Source organism: Tiliqua scincoides, chromosome 4, assembly GCF_035046505.1.
Source record: "Tiliqua scincoides isolate rTilSci1 chromosome 4, rTilSci1.hap2, whole genome shotgun sequence".
Lineage (NCBI taxonomy): Eukaryota > Metazoa > Chordata > Lepidosauria > Squamata > Scincidae > Tiliqua > Tiliqua scincoides.
The window spans coordinates 41891329-41906047 of record NC_089824.1 but is presented as its reverse complement, the minus strand read 5'-3'; the positions used below and the strand labels follow the sequence as shown (position 1 = coordinate 41906047).

Sequence of the window (14719 nt, the reverse complement as noted above, 5' to 3'; positions counted from 1 at the left end):
CTAAAGAACATACAAAATATAGTATGAGAGAAACGCATAAATGAGATACATCAAACTTCTGCAGGCAAGGCTTTCACCAAACTACCTTCCCACACACACCTCCCCTTCCTTCTCTTAAGCAGCACGCCGTAACACCGTGACTGAGCTGTGACTAAACTACTCTCTGCACTTTCCTGTGCAGGAGGGAGAAGCACATGTCTTAATGACTTAGCTCTGTGTGACCAAGGCGCTCTGGTGCTTCATTGCCAAGCTGCCTGACCAATGGCAACCTTTCTCCCAACTGTGAACTGGGCAAGGGGCAGGGATTGCTGCAGCAATTTTGCCAGGGGGGAAAAAGCCCCAAGCCCCACACCTGCAGGCCTGTTGGGGCAGCATTGCTGTGGCACCCCCTGCCACAGTGCTGTCGCCTCCTCCGCCCACTCTCCAGAGCCATTCCAGGGGCAGGTGAGGCCCTGCGCTGCATCTACTCAGTGCTCTGAAAGTCTTCTGAGACCTCTGGAGCACCTTTAACAATACTGCTGGTTTCTGTTGGGAAACCACATGTACTGTTAAAGGTGCTCCAAAGGTATCATAAGGCTTTCGGAGCCCTGGAAAAAGGCTCTACAGCCTCTGCTCCCTGAGCCACTGCTTTCAAATGCTTTTAGAATCCCTCAAGACAGACACAAAGGTAACAGCTCTTTCTTGCGTGCGTGTGTGTGTGTGTGCGCGCACGCACGCGCGTCTCCAGCAATCATTTTTATACTGCTTCTGGGCAGTGAAGCTCCACTCAGCTGGCAAGGCCAATAACTGGATAGACCTCTTTTCCATAGAACAGATAGGACAGTGTAATCGCCATTGTTTTGCTGGTTCCAGCTACTACATATGTGGTCTGTCTGTCTGGCAACCATACAATTGGGCCTTTAAAGAATTTGGGTAGAAAAGAGATGGCATAATCAAGAATCTTGGAGACATGGAGCTAGCAACATTATAAGGAGGATCTGAATGCTACCAGTGCTACTCTTATGAAAAATTGTGCAATCAGCTCAACAGAAAAAAAAAAAGAATAGAGAAAAATTTGGCTAGTAATCCAGTTGTCATAATTCAAGACTGTCACCTTCTTTGAAGGAAATGTCTATTTGTGCAGAACGTGGTACATTAGTACTGAAAAGCATTAATTGCATCTCATTGCAGTTGTTTTACTTGACACATGATCAACAAGCATCATAACATGAACTTATTTGAAAGCTAACCATCTTAAATTTCATTGCTTACAGCCCTCGGAGAAAGCTGAGTCCACTGCTGCTTTGACCTAATTTTATTGATTTAGTCCATACCTGGGGTGATTTGGAATGAGCTAGAACTCTTGACATTTGAGTTTTCAGCTATTTGATCAAATTCATGGTCTTTTGCTCTTTCCTGATTAACATTAAACTCATTTAAAAATATGATGAAGTGAGCTAGCTACCTGCCAGTTTTCATACAAGATTCTGGTTTTTTCTGAATATTATAGTGATATTAAACTATGCAGTCATTGAAAATTGTGAAAAGAACTTGGTGTCTCCTTAATATGGCAGGAGGGGAAAGTGGCATGACAAAAATGGGGTAGATCCTGATGAGTATTTACATGGGTGCAATGGAACTGCTATTCCGTCAAGGAGAGAGTGGGATTTCTGCTAACTCCTCCCTCTCCATTGTCAGTCCCCTGCACCATATCCACACTTTTCCTGAGTGATCCCCAGCATTCTTCTTTTTGTGGGATAAAGGAAGGAATGGAAAAACCCCATCCCACATATTATGTATTGCTTGTCATTCTCTGAATCCAAACCACTAAGTACAAATTACATGACTTTGGGCACAATCCTGAAAATGAGCACAATCCAGGAGGATTGCAAATGTGCCGTAAAGCATGTTTGAGCCTCCTCAGGAGTAAGCCGCTTCAGCACACAGAGGTGCGCAGACACACGGAGGCTGAATCCAGCCTCCATGGCAGCTTGCTCCACAAATCTTGCATCGGCCCAGCTGGGCAGACACAAGACTCTGGGGTGGACGGGAGGGAGGTGTTCCTGTGGGCGAGCGGGAAGCAGGACTGGGATCTGGCAGTTATGCAGGATCCCAACCCCCATTCCTGGGGAGAATGGAGTGGCTTCAAGTCACTCCACTCTCTTTGAACTTGCGCCACTTCAGGAGGTGGTGCAAGTCTGAGGAGACTCATAGGAGAAAGGGCGTCTTACTCTAGGGTGAGGGGAAAAGTTTCCCCTTGCCTCTGGCTGAGCCACCTTGGGCCCCTATCCTGCGCTGGATACAGTGCAAACTGCTTGGCTTGGCTGTTCCAGAGTAGGGTAGGATTGCGCCCTTTGGTTATTCTGTCATCTTAGAGTTATTGACCATGAACTAAATATAAACTTCCCAGCAAGAGAAGAAACTCATCTGGGAGATTCTGAGGCTGCAGTTAATAAACCGTGATACCAAATATTTTATTGTTTCCTACTTATTGCTCTGAACATTGTTTGAGAAGCAATACAGTACACTCAGTACTCCATAATACACTAAAGTGTAGTCCTAAAGGCACTTTCCTAATGAATAAGTTCTGTTGACCACAGAGAGATTTACTTCCAGATAGACACTCATTGAACTGCTCTGTAGTTTGAATTAGTGAGAACTAAAAGAACTGAACAGACAAAAAGGTAACATCCATTTTCAGGGATGGGCCATGACTTGGATGACTCAGGCTTTAGTAGCAAAAGCTTAGGTCTTTCGCGACTTTTATGGACTTGAGTCACATGTGTCACAAACTTCGTCACTGACTCGGAACTTGGGGGTTTTACCCTAAAAATGAAAAGAGTAGACTTGTCAAGGCTTGCTTTTTGTGTGCTTGCGACTCTGTTTTGTGTGTGTGCATGCTTGCTTGCTTTTTTTTTCGGCGCTTCCACGACTTGATTTGCTTTTTGAAAAGACTCAGACTATAGTCAAAATGACTTGAAAAAAGACTGGATGAGTCATGACAGGACTTGTGGGTGACTCGTGGGCAACTTGTTATGACTTGTGGGCAACTTGAGTCAAGGGGCGGAGACTTGGGATTCAAGATTTGGTGCTGTAGCTCTAGCACATTCCTGTCAGTTTTTCCATCTCCATGGATGAACAGCTCAGCAGGGTAGAGGATAGAAGACAGATTTTCACATAGCAAAAATGGAGGCAGGCATATTTCCTGCCTTTACTGTTATGTGGGAAAATGCTTGTTATATCATGGCCTTGTAAATGAAATGTCAGAGAGCATTGCAAAGTGTAACTGAGTATATACTAGACTGTGAGCATCTTCTTAAAGCCGATGTCTCTGAATGTGAGGCCTTTTAAATTTCCTTCTTATCCAAGTTGACTGATGCTTACACGCACATGTCCTTCTGTCAAATTGTTGTATTGTTTTTGAGTCCCATGATGTCTCCTGTCTTGCTCAAAATGCTGATTTGTTGGTACAAGTTTTTTAAAATCTTTTTGTTTCCTGAACCAATCTCTTTCTTCAAGGAGAATTTTCTGCTTTTCAGAAATGCGTAATAGTACCCATCAGCAAGGTTTCATGGATATTCCTTACATACATACATTAATTTAGAAGTGACATGGGGCCCAATCCTATCCAATTTTCCAGTGCCGGTGCAGCCATGCCAATGGGGCATGCACTGCAACCTGTGGTGGAGGGACAGTCACAAAGGCTTCCTCAAGGTAAGGACACATTTGTTTCCTTACCTTGGGACTGCAGTCCAGCAGCACCAGTGCTGGAAAGTTGGATAGGATTGGCCCCTTAGTTGCCATGAAAACTGAGAAAAGATCATGGTACAATTACAGCCCATGCAAAATAGAATAGTGAACTGGAAACCATATTTTCTTATGGGCAGCTGAGTTGAATTTCCTAATTGGCATGGTCAAGAAATGTGCATTATCAGGAGGACCAAATTGTGCAAGACACCCATAACAGGGTCTTCTGATTTTTTGTTGTACTTTGGAACAATTCTGCAAGCTCTGAAATTGATTGGCACAAATTGTTGGTTGGCAACCTTCAGTCTGGAAAGACTATGGTATAAGCCTACAGCACCTGGTATTCCCAGGCGGTCTCCCATCCAAGTACTAACCAGGCCTGACCCTGCTTAGCTTCCAAGATCAGACGAGATCGGGCATGTGCAGGGTAACACAACACTGGTCAAGGAGACATTTTAGTTCTCTTTTTTAAATGTAAATTGTTGGTCTGATGTAGCTGTTAGTCCTGGGAAGGGGGAGGCATACAGGTGCAGATTATCTATATTTTGTTCTTACAAGACTAATAACAATTTTGGGGTGCAATTTTGATCAGGAAAATGGCAGGTTAAGGATTAAACACTACCTCATTCAGCACTGCTCCTCCAATAAAAATTGGAATTTCCTGTATCTGATTTAAACTAAAGAAATACACTGCGTTATCTAATTGTGAATCTCCTCTTTAACTTGTAGTTGGGCCCTATATGGTCATTTTGAGTGTTCAATTTAATTTTCAGCTGATTGTGTTAATGATAAGTTCAACATTTGCAGGTCTTATATGTTAAATGAGACAGGAATGTGAATCTAGCAGGTAATATGATGGAAAGTAGTTCCTATAAACACTATACAAATTACAGTATTTCCCTGGTTCCCTAATATCCTGTTTGCTCCTCTTCCCCTTCAGCTGAAAAGAAACAAAAATCAATTATCCGTTTATATGGAGGGTGAACAATTCTCCATGAAAAATATGCACACATATTCACCTGTTGCAAACAATAGTGACGTTTTGCTTCTGTTCAGTGTTGAAGATTGATTGTAGGAATATCGATGTCCAAGCAAACAAACCCCAAAGAGTAATAGTGTACGTCTTCGAAAAGTACCCAAAGGAAGTTGTAGTGACTACTATGAAAAATATGATTTAGTCTGAAGGAGGGATTTTCTTTTCTTTCTTTAAGTGAAATGTAACATTTAATACACAATTTCTAATTTGATGGGCCCATATCCGAACGCACTCAGGATACTCCTCGGCGGGAGGGGGGTCGGGGGCTTCTTGTAGTGGGGGATTCGATTATTAGAAACATAGAGAGGAGGGTTTGCGACGGATGTGAGGACCGCATGGTGACTTGCCTGCCTGGTGCGAAGGTTGCGGACATCACTTCTCGTCTAGACAGGCTAGTAGACAGTGCTGGGGGAGAGGTAGCGGCTGTGGTGCATGTCGGCACCAACAATGTGGGCAAGTATAGCTGGGAGGTCCTGGAGGCCAAATTTAGGCTTTTAGGCAGGAAGCTGAAAGCCAGGACCTCAAAGGTAGCGTTCTCTGAAGTGCTACCTGTTCCACGCGCAGGGCCAGCTAGGCAGGTGGAGATCAGGGGTCTCAATGCGTGGATGAGACGGTGGTGTAGGGAGGAGGGGTTTAGATTCGTTAGGCACTGGGGAACGTTTTGGGACAAGCGGGGCCTGTACAAGAGGGACGGGCTCCACTTGAACCAGAATGGAACCAGACTGCTGGCGCATAACATTAAAAAGGTGGCAGAGCAGCTTTTAAACTGATCCCTGGGGGAAGACCGACAGGAGCCAAGGGGCATCCGGTTCGGGACTCCTCATCCCTATGGGATGAGGATGGGGAGGTTAGAGAACAACAAGACAAAGGCAGAGTAGGAGAAGAAATTGGGAAAGGTAGTGTGATGGGATGTGATAGACAGTTTGGCATACTGAGAGGATGCGGGGACAAAGGAGCGAATAAGCAGCCCATCCTGGGGCATTCCGTGTACAAATGCTATTATGCGAATGCCCGAAGTCTACGAGCAAAGGTGGGAGAACTGGAATGTCTGGTGACAAGGGAAAATATTGACATAGTGGGCATAACGGAAACCTGGTGGAATGCGGAGAATCAGTGGGATACCGCAATCCCGGGCTATAAACTCTACAGGAGGGACAGGCAGGGGCGTGTTGGAGGTGGGGTGGCCCTTTATGTTAAGGAAGGGATAGAATCCAGCAAAGTAGAGATTGAAGGTGGGTCCGACTCCACCGTAGAATCTCTGTGGGTTAAATTACCAGGCTTGTGCAGCGATGTAATACTGGGGGCGTGCTATCGTCCTCCAGACCAGAAATCGGATGGGGACCTTGAAATGAGGAAACAGATCAGGGAGGTGACAAGGAGGGACAGGGTTGTAATCATGGGGGACTTCAATTATCCTCATATTGACTGGGTCAATTTGTGTTCTGGTCACGATAAGGAAACCGGATTTCTTGACGTGCGAAATGACTGTGGTTTAGAGCAGCTAGTCACGGAGCCCACCAGAGGACAGGTGACTCTGGATTTAATTTTGTGCGGTACGCAGGACCTGGTTAGAGATGTAAATGTTACTGAGCCATTGGGGAACAGTGATCATGCTGCGATCCGTTTTGACATGCACGTTGGGGGAAGAATACCAGGCAAATCTCTAACAAAAACCCTTGACTTCTGACGGGCAGACTTCCTCCAAATGAGGAGGCTGGTTAGAAGGAGGTTGAAAGGGAGGGTAAAAAGAGTCTAATCACTCCAGAGTGCATGGAGGCTGCTTAAAACAACAGAAATAGAGGCCCAGCAGAGGTGTATACCGCAAAGAAAGAAGGGTTCCACTAAATCCAGGAGGGTGCCTGCATGGCTAACCAGCCAAGTTAGAGAGGCTGTGAAGGGCAAGGAAGCTTCCTTCCGTAAATGGAAGTCTTGCCCTAATGAGGAGAATAAGAAGGAATATAAACTGTGGCAAAAGAAATGTAAGAAGGTGATATGGGAGGCCAAGCGAGACTATGAGGAACACATGGCCAGCAACATTAAGGGGAATAATAAAAGCTTCAAATATGTTAGAAGCAGGAAACCTGCCAGAGAAGCGGTTGGCCCTCTGGATGGTGAGGGAGGGAAAGGGGAGATAAAAGGAGACTTAGAGATGGCAGAGAAATTAAATGAGTTCTTTGCATCTGTCTTCGCGGCAGAAGACCTCGGGCAGATACCGCTGCCCGAACGGCCCCTCCTGACCGAGGAGTTAAGTCAGATAGAGGTTAAAAGAGAAGATGTTTCAGACCTCATTGATAAATTAAAGATCAATAAGTCACCGGGCCCTGATGGCATCCACCCAAGAGTTATTAAGGAATTGAAGAATGAAGTTGCAGATCTCTTGACTAAGGTATGCAACTTGTCCCTCAAAATGGCCATGGTGCCAGAAGATTGGAGGATAGCAAATGTCACGCCTATTTTTAAAAAGGGAACGAGGGGGGACCTGGGAAACTATAGGCCGGTCAGCCTAACATCCATACCGGCTAAGATGGTGGAATGCCTCATCAAAGATAGGATCTCAAAACACATAGATGAACAGGCCTTGCTGAGGGAGAGTCAGCATGGCTTCTGTAAAGGTAAGTCTTGCCTCACGAACCTTATAGAATTCTTTGAAAAGGTCAACAGGCATGTGGATGTGGGAGAACCCATGGACATTATATATCTGGACTTTCAGAAGGCGTTTGACACGGTCCCTCACCAAAGGCTACTGAAAAAACTCCACAGTCAGGGAATTAGAGGACAGGTCCTCTTGTGGATTGAGAACTGGTTGGAGGCCAGGAAGCAGAGAGTGGGTGTCAATGGGCAATTTTCACAATGGAGAGAGGTGGAAAACGGTGTGCCCCAAGGATCTGTCCTGGGACCGGTGCTTTTCAACCTCTTCATAAATGACCTGGAGACAGGATTGAGCAGTGAAGTGGCTAAGTTTGCAGATGACACCAAACTTTTCCGAGTGGTGAAGACCAGAAGTGATTGTGAGGAGCTCCAGAAGGATCTCTCCAGACTGGCAGAATGGGCAGCAAAATGGCAGATGTGCTTCAATGTCAGTAAGTGTAAAGTCATGCACATTGGGGCAAAAAATCAAAACTTTAGATATAGGCTGATGGGTTCTGAGCTGTCTGTGACAGATCAGGAGAGAGATCTTGGGGTGGTGGTGGACAAGTCGATGAAAGTGTCTACCCAATGTGCGGCGGCAGTGAAGAAGGCCAATTCTATGCTTGGGATCATTAGGAAGGGTATTGAGAACAAAACGGCTAGTATTATAATGCCGTTGTACAAATCTATGGTAAGGCCACACCTGGAGTATTGTGTCCAGTTCTGGTTGCTGCATCTCAAAAAAGACATAGTGGAAATGGAAAAGGTGCAAAAGAGAGCGACTAAGATGATTACGGGGCTGGGGCACCTTCCTTATGAGGAAAGGCTACGGCGTTTGGGCCTCTTCAGCCTAGAAAAGAGACGCTTGAGGGGGAACATGATTGAGACATACAAAATTATGCAGGGAATGGACAGAGTGGATAGGGAGATGCTCTTTACACTCTCACATAATACCAGAACCAGGGGACATCCACTAAAATTGAGTGTTGGGCGGGTTAGGACAGACAAAAGAAAATATTGCTTTACTCAGCGTGTGGTCGGTCTGTGGAACTCCTTGCCACAGGATGTGGTGCTGGCGTCTAGCCTAGACACCTTTAAAAGGGGATTGGACAAGTTTCTGGAGGGAAAATCCATTATGGGGTACAAGCCATGATGTGTATGCGCAACCTCCTGATTTTAGAAATGGGTTAAGTCAGAATGCCAGATGTCGGGAAGGGCACCAGGATGAGGTCTCTTGTTATCTGGTGTGCTCCCTGGGGCATTTGGTGGGCCGCTGTGAGATACAGGAAGCTGGACTAGATGGGCCTATGGCCTGATCCAGTGGGGCTGTTCTTATGTTCTTATGTTATGTTAATAGCTTGATTGAGGCAAACAGGATATTTCAAAATACAAGTAAGCAGTAACAGAGATAAGAGTTTAGAGCAGTCCTGTAAGTGTATCTTCCTTTGACAGGCCATTCATCATACCTGAAATAGAATGTTGTTGTTTGCAAGGAGGGCTTAATCATCGCAAATAGGCCACCGAAATTTTGTCTGGGATGCGTATGGGCTATTCCAGCCTCATATTTCAGAATACCTGAGAAGTACTGACAGACTGTTGACAGCGGGCTTGTATGTTATTGTCCACAATGTGTTACTTCAGAAAGGGCTTCTGCCCAGTGCCTTTCCCATCATTTCTTCTAAAACAGAGTCTATATTTTTCCATTTTGTTTATTTCCCCAATTTGCTTCTTGCCTGTTCTTACAGCAAAACTGATTTGTATATAAGAGACACAAAACAGCCCAAGCAGTCTAGGAAGCATCTGTTCTGGTCATGATAAGGTCTCTGTCCTTAGGAGCAAAGGGAATTGACCGAGCAAACTACCTCTGTGTCAAAAGAGAGAGCTCCTGTGTCTTTTACACTACTGTCCGCGGAAAACTCTCCATGGTGTTGATGTGACCCAAGGGGTATGTGCATTAAAATAAATCTGTGTTAAATGGTTCATATTAGCATGATATTTGAATGCTATCATATTAGGCTTGCACTTTATCTTTTCTCAAGCTGCCTTTGATCATTTTTGGGGGGAGGCAGAGTTCAGTGCCAAGAATAGCCATTCTGGAAGAAAATGCAAATAGTATGTGTTAAGTTCTCAAAACTTGCTCCTGCTACTGAGCACGACTCAGGCTGCAACTTGATTGTCACTTTCCTGGGAGTAAGCCCCATTGGCTACTATGGGGTTTACTTCTGAGTAGACATGCATAGGGTTGGGCACGAAGGCGGTTGTTGCCTGCCTGCGTGCTGATTGCCCAACCAGAGAAGCCTGGAGGAGCCAGGAGGTGGGAGCTGCGGAGTGAGTGAGAAGAGGGAACCAGAAGTGGGCAAGTAGGTACATAGCGAGTGAGTCTGCTGAGGCCCCCAACCTAAGGACTGGCTGCCTGAAAAGGGTTCCTGAAAGTTCCTTTTCTTTGCCAGTTTGCCTGCAATTCCCCAAAGCAACCCTCCCTGCACTTTGGGGCTTTTAGAGGAAGGACGCTGGGCCACAATCCTATCCACACATACCTGGCTTATTATTGACTATAATGGGGCTTACTTCTGAGCGGGCATGCATAGAAGGCATGCATTGGGTTCTGGGGGTGCTATCCCATCCACACTCACCTGGAAGTAAGCCCATTGACTATAATGGGACTTTTTTCTGAGCAGGCATGCATAGGATTGGGCTCTGGGGGTGCTATGCCATCCACACTTACCTGGGAGTAAGCCCCATTTATAATAAAACTCCCCACTGATAAAAAAAAAAACGCACTATAGCAAATCAATTTAAAAAACAAAAGTTTCTTTGCTCCAGTGATTGAAAGACAGCCTTGCTGACCTTTTGACTCTAAGATAAGAGTCATTAAGAAGACAATCCATCAGCACTTCACTCAGCCCCTCCCTTCACCAATGCAAATTGATCACGTTTCTTTCAGGTGCTGGGGGAAGGGAGGGGTCCAAAGGAGAGAGAAGGATTGATGGATTGTTAGCCTGTTGCCCCCCCCTCATTAAGGAGGTTGTTGTTAAAGGACTGTTCAGTTTTTAAAACTGATTTTAAAGGGGTGCATTTTCCCCTTCTCCAGGGATCAGCATATTCTTTCTCATTTGCAGTGGCCATTCGTGTTGAGTCAAATCTGTGTATAAAAAATCCGTGTATAAATAGGCTGGACCTGTATACTTCCCTCTCCATGCTTCTTGTCAATTTTTTTTGTCATGTAATGATTTAATTGTATTAATTTTATTAATTCAAGATTAACTGTAATGTAGTAATTTAATGTAAGTAAAAAACTGGTAGTGTGCCTTGACAATTTTAGTGCCTTGTCAGTGTACCATGAGCTGAAAAAGGTTGAAAATGGCTGGTCTATCTGCTGACTTCCCACTCTGATTCCTGGATTATACTTATTTAGGAATGCCCTAAAATGAGTCTCCCACAATAATGGAGATTGTGTAATTTTTTAAAAAAACAAATTTCAGGCATGAACCCTACTGATGGTGGGGGTAGTGCAGTGGCTGCCATGTTTTTCTCCAATTGCTCTGCCTTCATCCCAGTGGAGGTTCTGAGGCAAAGTGGAGACCACCTTCTTTTTCTGCAGAACACCTTTGGACTGATGCTATGTCATGATATAGTATTATTCTACTTAGGAACTGTGGGGACCAGTGCATTATTAGGAACAGTGTTCACCAGTGCATTATTGCTGCAACCACCACCTCTGCCATGAAACACAGGTGCTGTGTGAAATGTCTAAATTTCAGTCCCCTTTCACTTCTGAAAAGCTAAAAATGTTGGCTAAAGCTGTTGATGGATCACGTTTGACCCAGCCCTACTTTATGTATTACTTATTATTTCTAGATCTATTTACCCATTCTTCCTTCTAAAGGTTTACATGACAATATTTTGGGCTGTCACTTGCAGTCTAATCCACCATAACTCCCCATGTGGCAATGCAGCAGTGCTGGCATGGTTTCAGCTGCATCCCGTGGGGTAGTTTTAGCCTCCTTGGGATAAGCCCCTGCAGGCCCGGTGGGTCAAATTGGGACTGAGCCAGATCAGTTCAGGCTCCGAGGAATGCCTATAGCCTGCTTGCCTGAAGTGCCCAGTACAAGCCAAGCTGCTACTCTGTGAGTCCACTGGTACACACATTCTAGTCAGGCCCTGTGACATTGCAAAAGCTGTGGCAGACTGTGAACCAACTGGTGCAACCAGACGTCACTGTCATCTCTTACTTAGCTGTCTGTTGGATCACTTGCAATGACATAGCAGCCCTGCTAGGAGGAGATAGTTGGCAACCACACCTTTGTGTTTCTGTTGCAGATGCTGCTCTATTATTGATCGAGTTATAGTTCAATAAAAACTTTGACTGGATAACAGTTTTTGTCTTGATAGGGATTCCTTCTTTCCACCCTAATTGTTTCTAAATCAGCTGTCCTCAGGGTGGGATCTCCCAGGGTCTATAGCATCCCTATGAGATGATATAGGGATGCTGGATCATGCTGGATCATGAGGGCTCCAGTAGATGATGTGGGGAGAAGTCAAGTCTACAAGTTTCTGAAGTTTTTCTGTTTCCCATTGTTCCCTATGAGTTTCTCTTACCAACACCAGCTCTATTGTTGTTGTTTTGTACATGATGGGGACAATGTACTGTCAGGGCTGTGTCCTTCATCTGAAGGAGGATTGGGGTATGGTGTGCATCAACACCCATATCATGCCCCAGTCGCCTCACTTAACCAGCAGAGTTGCTCCAGCATCCAAGTGATATTTGAGCTACAATGGTGTGACTGTTCTCCAGTGTTGGGCTGGCATCCATGGTGCATCTCTCAGTGGATAGACTTCTACACCAGCAGGGCTGACATGTCAGCATAAATGGAAATACACTGGCATCTCTCAAGGATAGGATTGGACTGTTAATAAGTTACTCTTAGTGGAGTTGTTTTTAATAATTGTGTGGATGTAGAATAGCACCATGTCAAGCTGGCACAGATTTACTGTTGAGGAGAGTCTCATTTGATGCCAAGAGTTTAATAACTTACAGAAGTGAGTGAACAGACCACAGAGAATACTGGGAAGCTAAGGTGATAGCATCAAACTGGATAATGAACAGTGCAATCATTCCAAGAACAACAGGAAAAACAGATAAGACTGGGTTATCTCTGTCTTCAGGGAAACATGAAACGAAGTATAGATTCTTGTGTGCTGTTTTCTGATTTAAAGGGAACAAAATGTAACCTGTAATGTAACCTGAATAATTTAGAATAGAAGATTGAGATTTGCCATATGGAACAAATTTCCTCCAGCCAAGAAAATACATGAAAGATGCTAGAGAATAGCAGGTACCAGAGAATTAAAATGACATGACTGGATCTTGGCACCTTTATCCTGTAGAGCTGTTTGCTTCATCTTTAGAAGGAAATATGTAAGCTTGTGACACAACACAAAAGACTAAAGCTAGATTTCTAAACAGTTCTCAAGAGCAGTCAACTGTGCTTTTGTCCCTTGTGCTTTTTCCCTTGCTTTGGCTTAATTACAGTTCAGAATTTTACCCCACACTGATTCAGCAAACAGTCCCTCAGCATTTGAATTCATACTGGATACATTTTAGAAATGGAACTGCAATTAGAAAAAGAATCATTAGCTACATTCAACAAACCACATGGTCTAAATCAGCCATTCTCAAACTTTTTTGGCTATGACCCCTTCTCAGGTTTCAGGGCCACCCTATCAAACAAGGGTACAACTTGAACAGATAAACATAAAATCCCGTACTCACAGTTTTCAGTCTTTGCCTCCCTTAAAATGTGCCAGGGCACCCCAGGAGGCCATTTGGCTCCCATTAAGAATGCCTGATTTAGATTGGTAGAAGAACTGTGTTTGTAGATTCAGGATCTCAAAATATGAAAGATGCCCTCTTAATAAAGTCCTGGCTGTTGCTAGGTGAAATGTGACATTCTCCAACACCTATGTACATTCTTGAATGTGCCGTATATACTCACTTCTGTGCATTGTATGTTCCTCCTCTTGTTGTCTTGAATGAATGATACTGATGACCCGTTAAACTCTCTTGTTTCTTTAATATTACAATTTACATCTTGCTTTTCTAGACATAATGTCCAGTCAAGGCAGCTTACATTAAAATAACATAATATAATGAAACAATATGAAATACAACTATCCAAAAATAAACATAAGAATAAAAGCAACAGGAACAGAAGAAGAAAAACACAGCCAGAGGAAATTAACTAAAAACTTAACAAATTAGCAGCCAATGAATTTGATAGAAAGCTGGCTTGTTATTATGCCTTTGTTAATGCCTGTACCTATCTGGTAATAATATTCTGGACCAGTCTGCAGGAGATAATGACTTTTAGCCATATATACAACAGGAATCAAATGTGTACACCTGTGGGCTGGACAGAAATGGGTTAAGGAGAGTATTTGTTGGTGGGAAAAGGTTCACATCCTCCTTCCATGCACCACAGTCCCTAACTGGATCTATCCCTTCCTCTCTGCTGAATTTTCTGATGAGAGGGTGTGAGCCATACCTGAGCACATTGTTTTTAAATGCATCTAATGTAATGTGGAGTTTGCCTCACTGAAAATGCATGTTCATATAAAATGTCATGTATCTGATTAAACAGGTAAGAAAATACTGCCAACTTCCACAGGGAAGTGAATGACCAAATCTACTTGTAAAGAGACACAGTAGGACAATATCTTGAATCTTCAATTTCTTTTAATAGTATATTCTCTGTTGCTGCATCCCAGCAGTTTGCCATGCAAGAATGTTAAAAGCTTCTGGCTTTAGGACATGAGACAAAAACAAATTTCTATGCTTTTTGTTAGTTGAAAAACACTGTGTTTGGAGGAGTGGGTTGGAGGACTTGTCAAACTTCTCAACCTCTTTACCTCTGGCTGTGTTTTGTAGAACATTAGTTCAAATGACTGGCATATCAGATGGCAGTGAGTACATTCCATTGGAAATGGGTCACTGCTTTTCCCATTTGTACCTGAAATACGATGCACATCTTGAGCAAGTATATTTATGCAAGCGTTGGCAAGTTGTAGTCCTAATCAGAACAGTAAACTCATTTGTATTATGAAGCAAGGAATGCAATAAACCTTTGTTATAAATGATGCATACAAATTGGATGCAATTGGATGTTTGATTTTTTTCCCCTTGTTGTAATTTTTAATGCAATTTGCACTATAATATGAAGTAATAAAGTGGCACAGAAATCAGAGACCAAAGAACTGCCAAATGAAATGCCAAATATCTGTAATTAACAGTGACAAAAGCTTCCAGGGGAAGGATCTTGAGTAAAACGC

General features: G+C 43.9%; 1 protein-coding gene and 1 pseudogene across 1 annotated transcript in view; one reads left to right on the top strand and one right to left on the bottom strand.

Moving 5' to 3' along the window:
• The window catches only part of NKAIN3 (sodium/potassium transporting ATPase interacting 3), a 253632-nt gene that overhangs the window by 79612 nt on the left and 159301 nt on the right, over positions 1 to 14719 (top strand). The gene's annotated exons all lie outside the window — the stretch shown is intronic.
• LOC136650156 (5S ribosomal RNA) lies at positions 4052 to 4170 on the bottom strand (annotated as a pseudogene).